Raw genomic sequence first — 22,758 nt, 5'->3', positions numbered from 1 at the left:
ACTTGCACAAGAGTTTTACGACATCGACAATGTCGGATCTAATACATTCAGTGGCATACCTAAGTGCTGCCAATGATGCTCGTATATTATGTTTTTCTAATTCCATCTCAAGTGTTCTTACACTTGGATCATAATATGTGATTGCAAGTTTACGGTGAAATAAGTACATTTCTTTAAGATCTTCTCAACTTTGTGAGAATTATCAAAAAAGTTATCTTTTCTGATCTAGTAATCTTGAAACCAAGAATTACTTCAATTTTTGTTTAGGTCTTTCTTATCAATGTTGTTGATAAACAATGATTTCACATAATTCATAACATGAATCTTTAAATCAAATATGAGCAAGTTGTCTTCATAGAGACATATGATCGTGCAAATATTATTTGTCACTTTCATTCACTTTATACTCATTCGATAATATTATAATGTCAAATTTTTCATGTCATTCCTCAGGAGTTTATTTTAGACCATTCAAATAATTATCTAACTTACAGACCTTGTTTTCTTGTCCATGAATTGCAAACTTTTTCAGGTTGTTCCATATAGACTTGTTCTTCTAGTTCACCATAAAAAGGCAACTTTCACATCCATTTGGAGTACTTTCGAGTTATAAACGGCGGCTAAAGGGACTAGTACTCTCATGGATATGATTTTCGTGGCTGGTGAATGAATGTCGAAGAAGTCTATATTTTTCTCTTTGTCTAAAACCTTTGACTACAAGGAAAGCCTTGTATTCATCAACCGTACCATCAGGTTTTAGTTCTTTTTTCAAAAATCCAAGTACAACCGATTGGTTTTGCAACTATGAGACAAGTCAACCAAGTTTCATGTTTTGTTAGACTCTAGAAAATTCATTTCATCGTTTATTGCTTTTGCCATAATTCAGCATCCAATGAGGATATAACTTCTTTAAGGCTTAATGAATCTTCTTCCAATGTATAAACCAAGTTCATACTCTTTAGCAATTTTAGCTTTCTTACCTCCTTGAGGTTCTATAACATCTTGTATGATGTTTTCATAACTATTTCTAATTACATGAATGTGATTAGATATAGTGCCCCCACTAGTTCTTAATTTTTAAAGGGGAATTTAATTTGCCCCCACTAATGTTGTGCTCCCATTAGAGCCCCCACTAGTGCCCCCACTATTCTTTAGTTAAAGGGGTAAATATTTACATAGAATTCAACATCTTTTAAATTCTATGATCACTTTAACATTTAGGTCATAAAACCTATATGTTTCGTTATTTATCGCATACCCGATGAATACATATTCATAGGCTCTACTAGTGAGTTCAACTCTCTTGGGGTCCAGGATCTTAATATAGTCCAGACAATCCCAAGTTCGAAAAATAAGACAAGTTGGATTGTCTTTTCTTCAAAAATTTCTTAATTAGAATTTTTGTTCTTAGACTTGGGTACTCTATAAATTTCAATTTTCGTTATAAAAAATTGAACATTCAAGCATATCAATTTTATTTTTCCAAAGTTTACAGTCATCAATAAATATGATAAAAATATCATTTTATCATTTCTAATTTATGTGTCATTAAATTAACACATATCATTATGTTTAGAGATTCATATCCTCTAAATTCTAATTTATATGAATTTTTGATTCATATATCTTGACTGCAATAAATAAAATTGTTTAATTATATAACTTTGGAATTAAGTCCAAGTTACTCAAGTTTAAAATTAAACACTTGTTCGTGATCAATTTTGATATGTCAAATATTAAAATCACACAACTAATAACATAGAAGGAGAATTTAATTTTTTAACATACCATCAAAGTGCAATCTTTTTCCACAAGAGTGCATGGTACACAAGTCTCTCTTTAAGTCTGAGTCAACTCAGTCTTATTCAATAGAAATCTGAAATTCAGATTCTTTCTTAAACATAAATAGAATTTCACAATTCCATTTATTTTCCTTATTGCATATTTATAAGTTTGGATTATTTAAAGCGATCGATGCATATGTTTATCAATTCTTGTTAAAGATTTGAAAACCAGTACGTGATATCAATGTTTAAACAAAACACTTTTAGAATTCACCATAACAAAATAACAGCCTTGCATTATTTTATTTTCTGCTCCAAACAATTTTTTTATGTTTTGTAACAAACTAAATTTGTTTGTTCTGTAACAAATAATTTGTTTTGTAACAAATTATTGTTTTCATCAAATAAATTTTTAGTAACTAATAATTTGTTTTGTAACAAATTATTGTTTTCATCAAATAAATTTTTTTAGTGTTGTTGATTGAAACAACAATCACTTCATCGTTTCATTCGAAAGATGTAAATCTATAGCTTGATTTATCCTTAATGTATTTAGGGACAACTTAACCTCAATATGTAACTTCTTCGGTAGACATAGCATATAAAAACGTCTTAAAATTGTTGTATTTTGGATTTCCAAACTGTTAAATTTGAATTTCCAAATTCTATCATCTACCGAAGTTGTTACTAGGTTGAGTCACGACCAGGTCGCTCTCTTTAAGACGTTTCGTGGCACTACCCAAAATTGTGCAAGGTAGACTATCAACCACGCCGCCTCCAGGATAAAACAAGCCCAGCTACAACTGTTCGATTAACTACTGCACTGTAGAAAAATCGTTCGAGAATTACACCCTCAGAATATGGCTCAATCGTTTGATCGAAGCCACTCGATACGGTACGTAACCGCTCTATTCGAAACCGTTCAAATTAATATGGTATTATTACCATTCTATTATGGTGCTGAGACCACTCAAATATGGTGTTACCACCATTCTAACTTCTCCAAAACATGAATATGGCACTACGACCACTCAAATATGGTGATACCACCATTTCTCTTTAAAATAATATATATATACTGTTAAGATCATATATTATCGAAGGGAATATGAACCTAAGACCAAGGGACTATGGTCTTAAGAACACTCTTAATACCGAAGGGACAGAAAGGAGTAGAAGAAGAAGAACGATTTGTTAAAATCGAAAGGGAGAAGAGAGAAAACCGCACAGGAAGCATCAACTGTGAGATTTTGGTGTGTAGAATGAGTGGGGCGAGCTCTCCTTTTATAGGCAGAGTTACTTGGGGATTAAGTTTTCTTAATCCTTAAGCAAACGCGTTTTACGCGTGACTTGGGGATTAAGTTTGCTTAATCATCAAGCAAACGCGTTTTCTTAATTGGAAATATCCGGAAGCTTCTGGATACGGGTTTGGATCGGGTCGGAACGTAACAAATTTATTTGTTACGCGTAGCGCTTACGGATAATGATTAAATTAATTAATTAATTAATTTAACATTTTCAAGTGACAAAAAAATATATATATCATTTTTTATTCTTTAACCCACGATATATATATTTTGTAAGCGTTCACCCGTTCACAAAATTGGGTACCCCAAGGGCACACCCTTGGAGGTCACTTTGCCCATATATAAACACTTACTAGTTGGGGTGACCCTTCAATGTGGGACATTTTTAAGTCACACCCACACACTAGTTTTTTTCATAGTGTTTTTCTTTCCAATTTTCTTCACTAGAATTAACTAGTGTTCCAACATGATATATACGATTGTTACTTTATTTTATCATTTATGCATTGATCAAGTTTTTTTAAAAATTTCAGGTTAGTTAGTTAAGAAAGAAATGTGGGTATTGATCCAAACACAACACATGTTTACAACTAAATTTTCCTCTACATACATATGAGAGTTGTCACCAAATAAAATTTCCTCTACAACCATATATATAAACTCAAGTAAAAATTAATACGTTATTAATTTCCTCTCTAATATTAAAAATACTTAATTAAAATTAAATACCGACAAATTCAAAGGGAAATTGCATGTAGGTAGGAGTTGTAAGTTGGTAACCATGCATAGATCAGTTACATTATCAAAAGAGTCCACTACTTGTGTTCATGAATGCTCCAAGTATATAGCCATAGATTCATCCAAAAATAAAATCATTTCAAGAACCTACAAAGTGACTCAAGCTTGTTTACTTGGGCTCAATAACTTTAATGTTGACTTCAATACTCGTTGTCAAAGATTTATATGTGTGAATACCTGAAACAATAATCACCATCCCTTAATATTGTTGCGAGAATATAAAATTATAAATGAATGAAACATATTTAGTCAAAATTCAAAATAAATGAAACATGCATTTAGTTAAAGTTCTTTCACATATTTTTGTTTAATGAAGGTTAATTTGATGGACTATTTCTTATTATGTGCTTGTTTTTTAGCTCTGCTAGGGTTTCCTAGGTCTTGGCCACAGCAGTCTCTATTCTTCTACTTTTTCTTGCCGTTTTGCGCCCTAATTACCACAAGCCCTGCCATGGCTTTTGATTGGCAATCCGAATTGGCTTCCAAGTTGGTTGAAAACAGAAGTGCCAATGACAGTTCTTACATTTCTGCTTGGATTTACCAATGGATATCTTACTAGTGTTCTTATGATTCTAACTCCTAAGTCAGTGCATTTCTCAGAAGTCATAGGATTGGACTATGAAGTGTCTGTTTTTGTCTTAGGTAGAAGCGGCTACTTATGATGTGTAAAGAAATTGAAGTATTTGGAATGTATAAGCATCACACATACTACTGGATTGGAGAGGAATATGATTTAGTCTTCATGGAAAATGGAAGCCTTCATGATATTTTACATGAAAAGATTTAACATGGTTGTTGGAATTGCTGAAGGACTAGCATTTTACATGAAAAGATTTAACATGGTTGTTGGAATTGCTGAAGGACTAGCATATTGTAACATCCCAGACTGCTTTTAGGATTGCCGGCTAACCCCACAAACCAACACGAGTCTTTTCAGCATGTTTTGTCCTCACTCACATGCTTACCGGGAAACTTCCCGGTAGGTCACCCATCCTAGTACTACTCCAAGCCAAGCACGCTTAACTGTGGAGTTCCTATGGATTGAGCTACCGAAAAGAAGATGCATCTTGTTGATATGGGTAATACCTAACAATTCTTATAAGCCTTCCTTCAACCCTGTAGTCCCATACCTACACGGCCTCCGGATCCCTCTCATTCCGATGTGATTCGGTTCCTGTTATTAACGATAGTACCTGTAACAGTCCGGTGGTCCGACTCATCCCGCTTAAGTCCGGGGCCGGCCTGGCTCCGCCACTGTTACTGTACCACGTTGTGGGTGTTACACATATATCCATAATAATTGTTATGGAGCCAATTATAGCTGATTTTGGTACTGCCCTATATGGGATTGCTTTTAAAAATTTATTTCTGACTCATAATTGTGGAGCCGATGGTTTCTTTGGAACATTTTCCCTCTTGGTATTGGGAAAGTATTGGAGTGTCGAAATATTGTATAAATGATAGAGAGTCATGCCGCTCAGGGTTCAGTTTGGTTAGAAACGCTCCTGACAGAGTTGCATATGGATTTCTTTTATGATAGAGTTGGTTTTCCTAATTACAGATCTCCATAGTCTGTAGTAGTTTATTTCAGCAATTTTCTGTTGTTTTCTTCTGAGGGTTTTGCCCTAGTCCCCCCCTTCTTGTATATATTTTTCCTTTTTTTAATAAACTTTTAGACTTTGGCGACGTAGGACGGAGGTTTTCCGGGGTGCCAATCTAGTTGGTATGTCGGTGTTTCCTCCCGATGTTTGTCCTTACTCCTTGCTTAGAAAAAAAAAAGGTTAATTTGATTCAAATCCATAGAATATCCATATATTTATTAACTAGGTCGTACATCTACAAATAATGAAATGAAAAAGTCTCCTTCGGAAAAAATGAAATGAAAAAGCCTATATAATTTGAGAACTTATAGTGCACCAAAATAAGAAGTTAGAGAAATTATCGTCACTGTGATCCCGAAATTATTTAATTAGACTCGATAAAAATTTCAAGATATCATCTTGTGTGATTTTTCAATGACTATTTTTGTTTCATTTATTTAAAACAAATTCAAGATGCCACAAACAAAATGAAGTTTGCCATAATTTGCCCATCATTCTTTATGGTATGAAATTAATTATTACTAATCAATTTGATTTCGATTTCAATTTCAATTATTGGGCGACTGATATGAAATTTTAATTGATTAAGATTAGGATATTATTAATTCCATTCATCTTACACTAATTTCGATATAAAAAAAACTAAAACAAGTCAATTCCTTATATATGCAGTCAAATAATAATGAAATTTTCCGCTTGCTTAGTAATAATAAGAAATTAGAAAAGAAATAATTAAAGAGCAAAAGATAGTAGAACGCAACAACCCTAGCACAAAGTTTAATGATAAGCCAAACAAGGTTATTACGAAGACGAATCCGCTTGCTTTGGCAATGGTGATGTAGAATGATGAGGAAGAGGTGGTGGTGCAAGAACATTTTCCAGCTGCTGTCCTCGGTAACAAAAAAATCAAGAATAATCACGTACCAAATTTAAGCTATTGCTTTTCCTCAGTAACATTTTAAGAAAAACCAGAAAGAGCATTGTTGCTATGAGATTTTAAGACATTTTAAGATATATTATTCTTGGCTTTAGATTTTGGTATCACTATCACAGTTCTTTTGGAATAGCAAAATTGTGGAAGGTGCCCCCATCTAAGTCTAGTATATGTTTATCTAATTTTACCCGGGTCCAAATTTTGAACCATAGCTGCAATGAGATCCTAATTTTTTTTTTGTATTCTAATTTTCAAGACATTTTAAACATACGAAACCGTGAGAGAAAGTTTCATCGGAAAGTGCTACTGGTTTGAAAGTAATGCAGCTTTAAAGTTTGTAAATTTTCATGGTTTCTGTGGAGAGTCATCGCGTGGTAATCGTTTCTGTGGAGGTTGTTCTTCAGAGACTGCTTTGCCCTTTGGATCCATCGAGGTTTCTGACTCACAATCACAAAAAGCACCGATACAACTTAATGGTTTCTTTGAGGAAAATTTATAAAATATTCTGATATTACTAACTCACTAACGGTTTTATTGATAGTTAGTTAGTTTACCTGTTGTATAACTGAATAACGGTTCTCTAACAAGCTGAATAATGGGACTACAAACATTGTATTTGAAGTAATATTTTGTGAAGCTAATTGAAGTCATCTTTCATTGTAATTCTGTAGCAGAAGTTGATGCTTTATCACTGATTTAACTAAAATTTTATAAGCACGTTCTAAAGCATCATAGCGATGTTGTCTCTAGACATAGAAACTCATAATTCTCATTGTAATACAACTATGACAGTGACATGATCCGATCCGATCTGAAAACAAGACCGACTTAAAGGTAAATTATTCCTTTCCTTCCCTCTAGGCACGAAGCGTCCTATTATTCGAGCAATTAACATTACATGGTTAAATAGAAAGATAATGCGCATAAAACAAATTTAAGTTCCTTATGGTTAATTTGGATTTGACCCTTGGGATCATATGTGTTGATTTCATGTTTTCTTTTTGATTCTAAAGAGATTTTCAATTTCAATTAATATATGAAGTTCCTCTCTAAACAATTAATATATGAAGTTCCAGTTTAAAAGATGTGTATATTTTGAAATGAATTGGAAATACTATGTATTGGATATGCCTAAAATGTAACTAACAAAAATACAGTTAGTCAGTGACATATATATGCAACTAACTAACTAACTGAAGCACTAGCAGCATTTGAGTCAGTTACATATATGCAACTAACTAACTAACTAAAATACCGTTAGTCAGTTAATTGAAGATCTCATACTCACACACACTATATAAGCAAATCCAAGATACCATTGAATGCTTCAGAAATCACACCATATGGATCGTAACAACTCTCCACCGCCACAACAAACTTCATCTGAACAACAACCAGAGTCACCAAACAACTCTCCACAGCCACCAAATAACTCTCCACTGCCACAACAACTGCAGCCTAACTCTCCTCGGCAATCACCGGCGCAATTACCTACGTCGCAGCATCAAGCATCACCAGCCGCCATGTCGCAGCATCAACCATCACCAGCCACACTTTCGCAGCTTCAACAACCACCTAAAAACTCTCCATCAAAGCGAAAACTTTCACTTCAAGATCCTCTGCCATCACCAAAGCGACATCTTTCACTCCAAGAACCACCGCCAGGAAGTTCACAGTCACAAGGATCATTGCTAGGCATCACCGCCAAATACCTTTCATCGACCTCGTCAGACCCTTCACCGGTCTCATCAGACACTTCATTGAACTCCTCAGACCCCGTCTCGGCAAGGTTTCAAAAAACGGGGCGTTACCGCAAAAACGGCCGTTACAAAACGGTATCGGCAGCCACCGTTACCGTTTTTGCCCCTTTTAACGCTGAGAAAGAAATTCGCAGAAAAAACGCCGTTACGGCCGTTACCGAACAACGTTACGGACGCGAAACACCGTTACCGCCGCGAAATGCCGTTACGACAAAAAAAACTCAGAAATCTAAAATTGCTTGTGGTTAATATTCCAGATCCATAATCCAGATCTCCTCAAGGTAATTTAAAATTGACTCTCAATCTCTTAACTTGGGTATCAAAAAATTAGATTAGATTTTAGAGAGAAAAAAATTGGGACTGTAGTTGTGTTGTGACTCTGTTAGTGATGGGAATGAAAAACAGAATAAATGAATGATGATAGATAGAGTTGGAGAGTTGGTGACTGACCCCCTTTGTGTTGTTGTGTGCTGCGTATTTTGTTGTTTGTCTATGTGACTCTGATATTTATTGTTTGTTGTGTGTGTTTTGTGTTGATGTGTGTAGGAAAATTAGATTGTATGTGTTGTGTGTGTTTTGACAATATAAGACGAGGTCATTGGTTTTCTAATTTTGAACTAGCCTATTTTTATTATTATATAACAATGGAAAAATGATTAATTTAAGTTATTATACATTATATTATAATATAAATAATTTTAATAAGATTTGTGCAATGTTGTGGTTAATTCACACCGCGAAGACCGTTATTTGTATCGCAACGTCCATTACAACCGAAATCGCGAAAACCTTAACGCGACCGCGACCGCGACCGTTTTTTAAAACCTTGCGTCTCGGTATCAGACCCTTCACCCGTCTCATCAGAGTCTCCACCAGATTCATTAGAATCAACATCAAGAAATAATCCCTCTGTTCCTCCGTCACCATGACAGATGCAAATACCACCTCCGAGTCCGGTTAGTTGTTTTCATCATCATTGGACCCATCAGAACATTCTTCATGATTAATTTAATTAAGGGATACTTAATTGTGGCTTTCTGATTTATATATTGATCAAGTTTAATTAATTTCAGAATCTTAATGAAGAGAATTTAATTTCATGTTATTGAAGGTGATAGTTAAAGTTTAATTAATCTCCATGCATGAGTTCTTGAAATTTACATTATTGGGTTCAAAATGGTTACAAAGAATATTAACTCATGCAGTGTTTCATTCATTAGTATATACTATTTTAATTAAAGTACTCATATGCAATAGTATGATTCTTGTTTCAGGTCCCCAAATATATTTGTGTGAAGCTGGAACTATGTTTTGCAATTTGGACTTTGGAGTATTACTTAGCAAGAGAATTAATCTTGAGTGACTTTGTAGGTTTTCTTTTATAATAATGCATTTCTGGTACAAATTAGGGTGATACTTGAAACCTTATTTTTCTCTACTCTTTTTTTGGGTGATATATGCTAATGACCATGGTATGAGGACATATGCTTTCAATTATCTGTTCATTAGAAGGGTTATGTTGATTATAATAAAATGCACCCTTCTAGATTGATGTATGCTTCTTCATATTAATTGTATGCTTCTAGTTCATAAATATTGCTTTGAGTTTTGCCTTTTCTTTAAATCACTAAATGGTTCATTTAAATCACGCTCAAAAATATGTAATTGTAGTTAATCATGTAGTTGAATTTATAAGATCGTAATCAAAACAATTATTTACTCAACTATATTAACCACATTTTTTTACTGTTGTTAACCAACTGTTTTAGATGTAGCAAAATAGGTTTATGGATATCACCACTAAACAAATATGATTTTTCTAAGTAAATGGTATTGGGTCGGATACGCAGCTCACAACGCTTCGTAATTCTTTTGCCTCTTATAAAAAACGTTGATAGATCTGTTTCAAAAAGTAATGTCATGTCATGATATTTGTGGTTTTTTATACTCCATTTTTTGTGAATTGTCGCTAAATTTTTGTGAACCAATACCTAAAAAGTATCATGGACCGATACTGGTTAACCAATTTGCGGTTCGTTGGAGTTTCAACGAATTATGTTACTATGAGAGCCACATAAGTAAATTTGTCCAAGTAATGAAAATTAGCCACATAAGTAAATTTGTAAGTGAAGTAAAAATTAGTTTGTGGATATCACTTGCAAATTTATTCATATGGCTAATTCTCATTCATTGTTGTGTAAATTACTTGCAATTCCTCAAGGGTAACATGACATCACCAACAATTATATGACAAGTGAACCCTTCTAAAATAATTCCTATTTGAATTAAAGTGTAGTTTCTCTTCTAAAGAGCAATAGTAATGTAGTTTCAAACAAATCGAAATACAGAAAATGGTATACTCCATGTACTTTTTCAAGTAAAATTTAAACGTTTCTTTTCATTTTCGAGAGCTGTAATAGGAGAATTGGGAATTTCATAAGATTTCTTGCAAAACAAGCTATCAAGTGCCCTAATAATGAATTGGATTTCAAGTAAATTTTACACCTCTCAACTCTCCCCCAACTTAATATTTTGCTTCTCTTCAAACAAAATCCTATCAAATAATTGTAAAACAATTTCAAACATCAATAGTGCATAATTAATTCATTCATAGTTTGTAAGAATTAACACTCGTTTCAACATCATTAAGCTCGATAAGCAACAAACACTTTGCTTCAAGAAATCAATAACTTGACAAGCATATAACAGACACAAACTAAACCAACAAAATTTGAGTACAGGAAAATACTCAAGTTATATAACAGAAAGCCTTTTATTGGTTACAATCAAAACACACTGAAAGAAGAATTAAAGCAACTCTAGAACAATTAGTAGATTACATAAAAACATTAACCAAATAACTATGGTTTGTTAAATTGATCAAGAGATTCAGTACTAGTAATGCATACTAACTAACTCTATCTATCTATCATGACATGAAATATTTTCCACATACTTTCTCTCCAAGAAACCACTAAACATTACATAATTGAGAGAGTGATCGATATATAAGATTCAAGGATTCTCCGCACAATTCTCCTACACTAAAGCAGCCATCAACCAAGTCTCATCCTCTGCACTGTTGCAACCACCACCACAAGTCTCTCAGCCGCTGCCGCAAGAATCAGAACCCAATTCTTTTGATGAAATAAAAGATTCTCAACTACAGTCATGGTTTCAAGAAATATTTCCTGGTCGAGATTCTTCCCGACATCCATAACTCGAAACAGTTCCTTGAGCAAACCCTCTTCCATCGCATAAGTCACCAGAACGATCATAATAATCTTTCTAAATAAGTTTTATCCATATAGTTCTTTTTTGGTCTGTTCAATGCCAGCAAAAACTCATTATAATCTAGGGTTCTATTCTTGTTTTTTTTTTCTTTTTCTTCCAGGAAGATATAATTACTGCTGTATAGTATATACCTTCTTAATTTCAAATTCTGGACAACATTTTTGTTAGAGAGAAATTCCGGACAACATTATTGTCTCAACAATTCTGGACAACATTATTGTGCCAACCTGTACATGTCAAATTACAAAACTAATTCTGGACACCATAATATTTGTAAAGAGATTATTGCTAATCATATTTGCTGATTATTTGTTTTCTGTTTGATTCTAAAGAGATTTTCAGTTTCAATTGTAATTTGGTACCTAGGATATATAAAGAGATTTTCATGTTTTCTGTTTGCATCAGGTTCATTTTTTAGGTGTATTTTTTTGTAAGCTCAATGCTTATTGTTACGAAATAGTCAACGCACGAAAAGCACGAGCATAAAGACAATATGTTAAATTTAATCACAGCTTCCTTCTAAATTTGAAGTTCAAAAGTTATCTACCAAACACTATATCAGCACATAGACTTGACTAAAATACCGTTAGTTAGTTAATTGAAACTCTAAAACACTATATCATCTAATCAAACTTTAACATTATAATGTTATTCTCCTACTTTCCATCCAAGATACCATTGAATTCTTGAGAAGTTAAGTGGGAAATCAACCCATGGATCCTAATAAGGAAGAACAACAACTTTCACCTGAAGAAGAACTGTATCTACCTGATTACCCTCCACCATCCCAACCACCAAACAACTCTCCACCGCCACAACAACCGAAGCCTGACTCTTCAGGGAAATCACTAGCCGACCGACCTCCATCGCCACACTCTCGTCCTCCCTAGCATCCACTATTACCAGACACAATCGTAGCCGCAACAATCACCATGAAACTCTCCATCAGTTCAAGACCCTATGCCACAATCAACATTCCAAGACCCTCTGTCACAATCATCAGTTCAAGACCCTCGGCCACAATCAACGCAAGACTCGCATGAAAAACTGCCCGGAACTCTAAGAGGATGGTCTCCTCCTCTCTTACCTGAATTGCCTCCACGACGGGAATCAGTTACACAATGTTCAGTCACAGTCCGCGGAACAGTCATCACCATCAAAAGACCATGGGAAATGATTCATCCAGAACATTCTCCACCGCCCGATTCTTCTCAGTCTCTGCAAGAAAATGTTTCTTCATTGGAATCAAAAGACCTAACAGTTCTTCACTGGACTCGTCAGAATCAACATCAAGAAATAAGTTCCCTGTTCCTCCGTAACCATGATCGAGTTTGGTTAGTAGTTATGATCATCATCATCATTGGATCTTTCCTATCATTAATCAATTTCTTCACTATACATTGATCAAGTTAATTAGGGAAACTTAATTATGGCTACTTGAATTATATATTGATCAGGTTTAATTAATTTTCGCATCAAAATGAAGAGAATTTCATTTCATGTATTTGTCGATGTATGAGTTTTGTTTAATTACATAGAATTTTAACTTCGGTGTTTCATTCATTTAGTATACTAATTTAACTAAAATACTCATGCAATATTATGATTCTTGTTTCAGGTGCCCAAATTTATTTGTGTGAAGCTGAAACTCTTTTTTGCAATTGGGAGTATTAATTAACAAGAGAATTAAGCCGATGCAAACATTTTGATTTAGGCCATAAATTGAACTTCATTTTTCTTCTCTTTTTTTGGTGAAATTGTTGGAGCTTGGATGTTTGTTGGAGACATATGCTTCTAATTATCTTTTCATTAGAAGGGCAGTGTTGTTATCAAAAACATTTCAGACACCAATTATCGAAAAATTGCTGAATGAATATTTTTACTTGACAATTATTTAAACAGTTATTTAAAAGTAGACCCTTCTAGAGGAAAATTACTTCTTCAAATTATATGTATAGCTTTAGCTTCTCCTCAGACTGAATAATAATAATCTGGTTTCTAACAAATTCATTAAAAATCAGCATCGTTTGATCTTGATCCAACAACCATCGATATCGTTGAATGAACAAATTGCACTCCTCCACCCTTCTGTTAAAATATACACTCACCTCCCTTGAATTAGTGTACCATCGCGTCATGTCATGTAGCTTATTATCCTTATAAGGTAATACATAATCTTATTGCACATTTGCACTGCACATTCATATGTATATGTTCCTGATTTCAATTCCACTTACAAATCCGTTATAATCCTCTTAGTATTGGCCATTCCACATAGTAATCTTTGCCTAGTGATATTAGTGCTGGTGGATTTGATTATGTGTGCAAATTGACTAACACTATATGTAATTTCATTGGTTGCTCTTGAGTATGTTAGACTAATCCTATGTCATATCATACTAGTACTATTATGAATTATTTTAAGGGAAATGCTAACAAGTGCCCTTAGGGTAAGGGCACTTGATAAGAAACTTAAAATAGTAACTTTATCTTGGAAATTGTGCATTTAACTTATTGAAATAGTAAAAAGCAACTTTTTCTACATGAAATTTCACAATTATTTCCTTTTTTGATTCCTTAACCATTGCCCTAAGGGCACTGGTTAGCAAAACCCTTATTTTAATTGTCTATTTTGAACACACTTAAATTTATTATTAATAATTACTACCAAATCTATTTTTTCTACTACATGAATATTTTTTTTGGCAAAAATAGAAAACAACGGGCTTCAGTAGGCATGGCAATGGGGCGGGGTGGGGACGGGTTTTACCTTCCCCGTCCCCATACCCGATTCTCATATATATACCCGTTACCCTACCCATACCCAACGGGGATGAAAAATTGAATCCCATCCCCGTCCCTGACGGGTTCGGGTATCCCCGCCCCATCCCCGTCCCCGCATTGTATAATTTTTTTTAATAAAAAATAGAAGTTTTTTTCATCCCCAAGAGCAACGTTGTAATACATTATCTAACAATACGCTCACTTTAATATTTGTTAGACGAAATGATTTAGTTGATCCTTTAAATATCAATGGTAGTTTTATTAATATGACAATTATCAAATAAAATAGCATGACATATCAACAAAAAATATTTTTTTACATTTGGGACGGGTTTGGGTATGGGTTCGGGGTGGGTACCTATATACTCGTTACCCGTCCCATACCCGTGTTTTGAAATCGGGGAAAACCCATACCCATACCCAAACCCAGTCAAAACGGGGAAAACCCGTCAAATTGGGTTTGGTTCGGGCGGGTAACCGCGGGTATGGGTTTTGTTGCCATGCCTAGGCTTCAGGGAATTCTACTACATGAATGTTTAGTTCAAACCTTTGAAGCATGGGTACTCCAAACACGGAGAAGTACCAGTACCGGGTACGCACCCGTATACGCGTATGGTACTCGTAACTTAGTGTCGAACCATACCTATTTTTACTTAGTTATTTTGTCGTAATTCGTGTAGCAAAAATGTACGGCCGTTGACAAAATAACCAAAATTATCTTTCTTTTGATGAAAATAGTAGAGGGGATGCATTAAAAAAAATAAAACTCAAGCAATATGATGATAGAAGTGTAGTAATTAACATGAAAAAACATTTTTTTTATGTTTTATGCCAACGTACCCGTACCTTCATTTTTAAAATTTGCCGTATTACGTACCGGTACCAGTACCCGTACCGGGTACCATACCCGTACCTATGCATCATAGGTTCAAACATTTGAATATATACACATTATACACATATACATATATCACAATAACAAACTGCAATCGGTGCCTTTGTGTTTGCTATTACACACGCATATTCAATTGTTAGACTCGGAAAAATTGTGAAATAACTGAACTAAATTTGCTCCAATCAATATTCATAAAATTATACAGTCATCACATCGTTTTGGCACAAATTAAACATATTATATATACACACATAAAGTTAGCAAACAGATTAAACAAGCACACAAATAGAAAACATATATACTAATAAATTAGGAAGACATGCATCCAATTCCATGCCTTGAAGTAGGAAAAATAAGGAACAAACCGCTACAAATGATTCCAACCATCAAAGGAAAACTCTCCATAACTTGATCCATCTCTTTTTCATGTCCAGGAAATAAACAATTAGTAACCCTATAATCCGAAAAGGCAATAGCCACAAACACCATAACCGACATAACCGCATGCACAAAATCTTGAAACCCAACTTTGTACTTGTCATCATCAGGAACCAAAACAGTGAGTCCCGGTTTGAAAACAGACAACCCGTTCCGAGTAACAAAACCGTAGTAAACGTTACCATCAGCGCCGTGAAAACTGTCGGTAAAGTGGAAGAAGAAACAAGAGAGTGCACACATGATTAAGAGGAAATGGATCATGATGGTATGAACATGAGTGCATTGACCATTTCGGTAGATTGAAGGAAGGACCATTTCGAATGTGATGAGTGTTCCTGTTGGAAGGAAGTTTCCGAGTAAGGAAGTTTTTGAGAGGGTTTTTTGGACACCTTTTGCCATTATGGCACGACGCTTCTTGCCAGGTTCCGGTGGATCGGAAGGCTGGTGTGTGGCGGCGCCTATGGCCTCTTGCGGTGGTGGTGTTGCATTGTAGACTTTGATTCCAATTTCTTGTTGAGTTTGTTCCATATTTGATTATTTGTGAAGAGCGTGTGATGTGATACAATATTGGTGATTGTGAATCAATGAAATGGATTTGAATGTTGGTTATATATTGCAATGTACATCCGTATCCGTTTAAATTTTTTGAGCAGTTATACATGACGGTTTGTCAAATGTTATTTTGATTTGTAATCCAGCCAGTTGACCGGGAACCCTAGTCTCTGGTTTGATTCGGTCATGTCATGTGAACCCAAAGGGCAGATCTGGACTCTATATCGTTGAGGCATAATTTTTTGTCAAATAATTAAATAAAACGTAAACAGGTTCTAAACACATTATACACGTCGTATATGTAGTGTTGTAGAATTAACTCAAAATTGGTTTCTGGAACTGCCAAAATTGGGGACCGACTTGGCAAAATCGGTGGCCGATTTTGACAGTGTTTTCAGCCTTTTCATACGCGAAAAATAGGTGGCCGAAGGGGTAAGATCGGGGCCCGATTTTGACAGCAGAAAATAAAATAAAATCGTATTTTTGGGCTCAGATTTGTTCCAATTTTTTAGGAATACTTTTACTAAAATATAGAACTTGTATCAGAGTAAACCTTGAGGTAGAAAGTATGAAAACAAGGGTTTATAAGTCAACAAGAAAACTAGGGTTTGTATAGAGTTTTCTCTTGGCAACAAACACTAGGGTTGGGATTGATTCACCTTGGGAAACACTATTAGGATTGAGTCTCTTGGTCACGAGAAGAGATTGGGACTTCAGGTAAAATTAGGTTTGAAGACTAATTATTGTAACCTTTTGTTATCTCTTTGTAAAGTTACTCACCATTATAGTGGAACGAAGGGCTGCTCTCTCCCTCAGACTAGGTCAGTATTGGACCGAACTGGGTAAACAAATTCCGTGTGTTCTCTCTTCTTTTCTCTCGTTGTTTTTTACTTTTGCTTGTGTTTATAACTGTTACCATTTTGTTTTGGTTTCTTGATTACTTTGCTCCACACGTCAAGTATTTTATTGGTGTGATTTTTTCAACGAATTCACAACATGTAGAATAATATGTTATGAGATGAGACTACCAAACCTGATTGGTTGTTCGGAGCATGAACAATGAAAGGATGATCAAAGAAAGTAGAAACACTATAAGCAGAAATTGTCTCGCCATAAGAGAACTTGAAAACTTGTTTCACACTCAAACTGATCAGAAAGTGTCTTGACAGAGATGTTGCTTTTTTAAGCCACTAAACGTGCATTTTTCACAATATTTATCATCGGCTATCACTACATTCATTCATTCACAATACCTTATGTTCATTTTTTTAATTTCCAATCATTCACTACATTTTTTTAAAACATTCATTTGATCAATGGTAAGCATGTCTTAGAAAGATCAATTCATTCATTTCCAAAATAAATCCTAACTAAAAATACACAAGTACGTGCAAAATCAATTCCAAATAATAAAATACGACATATTTATTTAGTTTTAATTTGATCTTCGTTCAAATCGGCCAATAAACGAAGTGTTATGTTACATTACATTCTCCCTAAGGATGTGATATCATCATGATGTTGGATTTAAATTAAATTCATGAAAGTTTTTCAAAAATGTTGGCATTGAAGCATCTTATACTTAGTGTAAAAAATTGCAAAACTCTATGAAAACTCAAAATAATGAAGAGAACACATTTTCAAATCAACTATACATGTTCTCACATCGAATTCCTTCATATAAGATGAGTAGGGACATAAAGGAATGCATTCAAATATATTCTTTTGAACTCAATCATATTGCTCTGTCAACTAACAAGTTTCAATTGACAACAGAGTATGATCAAGCTCAAAACAACATCTAAGAAATGCATTCCCCTTACGTCTCACTCTTCTTATACGAAGCAATTCGATGTGATAACATGTATAGTTAATTTAATAGAATAGAAAATTATGGAGTATCATCCTTAACTTGGCTCATGATCAACACCCAGAATAGAAAACAATATCGGTGTTATCTCTCTTTCCCTATCCTCTTTAATTTTAGCTATTGCATGTGATTAATTGAATAATTGTTAGAATAATTTGTTAGTGTTGATCTAAGTAGTTTTCATTGAAAATTGTCTAATTCGTTGAATTAGGTTTAAACACTTCTCTTAGATCAATTGATTGCAACATCTATTCAATTTCACTTGTATTGTGTTTTAATTTGATAGCTTAGTCATTTTGTTCATATAGGTTTGGTTTGAAATTGTATATTGTTTTGTACTTTGTTCAAGGAATATTAACATTTGATTGTATAATAAGATTTAAATCGTGAATCTCTCAATTCTAAGATTAAATCTTAATTCACATATTATTGTCTTTTTGATTCATTGATTGTGATTGTTTGAACACGAATCCAATAGTCAATTTCGTTAAAACTTGTTTTTATCAAAACTCCGAATTTTTTTTTAAAAAGCTCCCCCCCCCCCCCCCCCCCCCAGCTTGGTGACTATCTAGCCATATAGACCAACAAACAAAATTTAAGAAAGACCAAACAAAGGCAAAGGGGGAATGTCACCCACTTGTTATGCTCAAGATTCTGAAAGAAAATGTGAATATGGGACATCAAAACGGGTAATGGCTTTTACAGGAAAGTTTGATTCTAATAATGAGTCAGGTGATGAAGACATGTCTGATGGAGAGATAGCTAAGACTTGCAAACTATTGTGGGTAGAAGATTGCAATTTAGTAGAGAAACAGAAGAATGATTTTCGTCTGGAAAAAGATAAACTTATGTCAATTATCACTGGCCTACAAGAGAAAAACACCTTGTTAAATTCCAAATTAGAAAAAAAGACCAAATATGTTCGAATGTTGAACAATGGTTCTAATGTGTTAGCTGAAATACTGCAAGTTGGGAAGACTTTTGGAAATATGAAAGGAATAGGTTTTGACTATGACACTGTGAACAAAGAAATCAAAATTCTCACAAAGAAGTTTGTTCCTTCTGAAAAGAAGACTGAGTTTGTTATGTTGGATCACATGCCTCAACTTCCTGTCCAACATCTCCCCAACCAAGAAACAAAAAGAAATCACCTTGGAGATGTCACTATTGTGGTAGATACGGTCACATAAGGCCATACTATTATAAATTGTATGGATATCCTCAACCTCATGTTCAACCAAAGGTCAGTGGTAAGATTGTTCAAGCTAGGAAAGAATGGAAACCCAAAAGTCTTGCTGCAAGAAATATCAAAACTCCAAATGTAAGTTTTTCTATGACTTCCTTTGCGTCGATTGGTGTTCCACCTGTTTTGACTAAGTTTGGCAACCTTGTTGAGTCTGTACATGGCGTCAATATGCCCCATTCCATGTCAAGTTTATATGTTGAACCCCTCAAAAACCCTAATGTCAAACCAGCTATTGATAATATTATTGATGAAAGTATTCTTATGACTCCTTCTAGAACTGTTGTTTTTGACCCTTTGCATGTCCCATCTAAAGTTGTTGTTATTGGATCTCTTAAGGAAACCCTGATCCAACATGATGTTGCGTCGGATGTTACAACATCCTCGACTCAACCTGATCACATAGAGTCTGAGTCTGCCTCTAATAATGAAAAATCCCAAAGTAAGATGGTAACTGATAATGACCAAATTTTGTGGAGTTTTCTCCTGATGTGATCAACAGGCTTTTGGGGGGAGTGAGGAAACCTATGCTACTTCTGTTCTTTGTTTTCTGCTATGAAATGCATGGTTGTTTTTGTCAGAATTTATGGCTAAAAAGGGGGAGTAGATATTGATATGATATTGGTAGCTTCCATTTTATGCCTATATGCCTATTAAGGGAGAGTATTGACTGAGGGGGAGTAATTTGCATTTCTGATCTGCTGTTGAGGGGGAGTATTATTTTTAACTAGCCTGGTGATGCCATGACAATAAAATTCTAGTTTATGTGCTTGATGTATGGTTGAATCTGGGTGTGTTGTGTTTCTGGTGTATTATTGTCATACCCGATGTCTTGGCATCCTGTTGTGATAATATCTTTTTCTCTGAAGATTGGTTGCAAGTGAGAGTTTATTTCTCTCTATGGAGTTTATATCTTCTGTTCATTCCATCTGTGAGGATGCGTTCTATTCATTTCTGATGTGTATGCCTTTGATGTTCCGGATGATGTCTCAACATGTCCAATTATGCAATATTTTTAAAGTTGTCTCTTTTGAAGTAATGCTGAAGTTTATTTTTACATTCTTTCATGATGAGTTCTTTGTTAAAGTGAAAGAAGGTACGGCTAATTCTCTCCTGCTCGTTTTTATGCAAAGTTCTTTGGTTTTTGAAGATTGGAGCTGCAAAGGTTGTTTTAGCCAAAATTTGCCAAAGGGGGAGATTGTTAGGTTTGTAGACTATAGTTGGCCGCATTTTGTTAAAACAAGTGTTCTAGCAAGATGTCTTGACATGTTAGTATAACATCACAGCGTCCCTTGTTTCGCAATCTTGGAAGATCTGTTTTAAATGTGAGATCATTGAAGGTTTTATTGAGGATACGATTCACGTGGATTGTTGTCCAAGAAGTGTCTGATTCTAGAAGTTGTAGAGGTCGGTTTATGCATTACCATATTTCCTAAAATGGATGTCAAGACATTTAAGGAAATAATACATTTGCTCCTAGAAAATTGTGAATACCATTTATTCGTTTTGGTCTGCTGATTGTTTAGCCTGTGAAGATTATGACCAAAAATATAATTTATTTGTTTTAAATAATTGTTCGTGCTTCCTGAAGATTGTAGATAAAAATATATTTATGAAGGTAAATATATGTTTGTATCATATGAAGAAATATTTAATACAAATATATTTTGACTGATGAAAGGATATAAAAGGAGGACTCAAACCATCGTGAAGACCACGGAAGTCGTCATTTACAAAAGTGTCATTTTAGGGTTTTAGTTTGTCCTTGTTATTTTGTGAGCCACTCTTGTATCGTCTTGATACTAGAGCTGGATTGTAGTTGAGTTGTAAGCTTTGAATCACTTGTGAGTTTTTAAACAAGAGTAGATTATGTCTTTCACGGAGTGTGTCTCCATTTCTGTTATAACTGATTGAGTCAATCATTGGGAAGTGAGATGGAGGTCTCATATCTAGGAGAGTCTTAGATAGAAATTACACGGGTGGTGATTAGGTGCGAAGCTAGTAGACTGGAGATAGTTTTTATGCATGCTTCAAACTGATAATATTATAGTGAACTTCCTTCCTTGATTTGTAGCCCCAAGACGTAGGTGACATTGTACCGAACAGGGTTAACAAATATCTTGTGTTCTTCCTTCCATGCACTTTACTTTATTACTGTTCATTATTAGTTAATTGTGTTAAGGTATCTGTATTGTCATGATGTCTTGAAATTGTACACGACATCCCGCGTGTCTTGACATCGTGCTCGACATCTATTACTGCGTACCAGAATTTCAAAATTCATAAATTCTTCATCAATTTTCTCAAAACTCAAATATCTCATAACCACTTTTAAACCATGAATTCATCACTTAAATTGCATACAAACAACACCGACACATACCCAATCATTTATCAAGAACATACATAATTTAACAACATTTAACAACAACATAATTTTCACACCTTTAAGACAAAATCTCAAGAACAACTTATACTACATCATCAAACATGAATTTAAACACTTAAACAACTTAATTTCACAAAGTTCAACATACCCATAATTAACATAATCAATTAGCACAAAAATCAACTTAACATAACACTAATTTCAAGAAAATCATATAATCAAACATGACCCATAATCACTCTATCACTCATAATCTCTAACTGGTGAATATAAACTTTCCTCTTTTCTTAACCTTTAAAAAGCTACTTTAATCTTCACTCTAATCTCCCTCTTGAGCTTTCCTCCTAGCTAGATCTCCCTTTCTCTTGAAATCATCTTTCTACCTCTTTCTCTCTATTTCTCTCTCTTTGCCTCTTTTCTCTAAAATGAACAAATGAACTCGTTGACCTAATTTTCAAAAAGACTATTCTTTTATATACTCTTGGGCTTAGTCACACTCACTAATGGGCTTTGAAACTTTCTACCACTCATAAAATGTTACTGCACAATTACTTCATTAAAACCCTCTCTATTACTCATACACCATTATTCTATCAATCACCTCAAGTTACCACTATTTTCATTAAATAACTCTTCATACCCATAAGTACTAAAATACCCTTAATTCCTCTAAAACCTAATTAACCAACAAATATAACACACCAAACAATTAAATAATAAATAAAGAAATTAAATAAATAAAATCTTGAAGAATTTTCATCCTCAAAAATTACCTGAAAGAAATAGCTTCGGATACGATTCCTTCATTCGACTCTCCAATTCTCAAGTTAAGCTGTCTCCCGTAGGTCCAATCCAAACCACATTCACCAAGACAATCTCTTTACCACTCAATCACTTAACCTCTCGATCTTCAATTCTTAACGGCACAGTCACAAAGGTCAAATTATCCATTACTTCCAAATCATCCACTTGAATCACATGTGACGCCTCATACGCATACTTCCGCAACTGAGACACATGAAACACACTATGCAGATTCGACAACGATGGTGGTAACGTAATCCGATAAGTCATTGCTCCAATCCTTTCTATAATCTCATAAGGACCAA

General features: G+C 34.3%; 1 pseudogene; it reads right to left on the bottom strand.

The window, feature by feature from the left end:
* Positions 1-15,443: 15,443 nt before the first annotated feature.
* On the bottom strand, positions 15,444-16,145 carry LOC146921784 (protein DMP9 pseudogene; annotated as a pseudogene).
* Between the last annotated feature and the right edge of the window lie 6,613 nt (positions 16,146-22,758).

This window comes from Medicago sativa, chromosome 5 (genome assembly GCF_051527215.1).
Source record: "Medicago sativa cultivar Bolivia chromosome 5, Bolivia_mono, whole genome shotgun sequence".
In the NCBI taxonomy this organism is placed as follows: Eukaryota; Viridiplantae; Streptophyta; class Magnoliopsida; order Fabales; family Fabaceae; genus Medicago; species Medicago sativa.
This window is presented reverse-complemented; position numbering and strand designations above follow the sequence as displayed.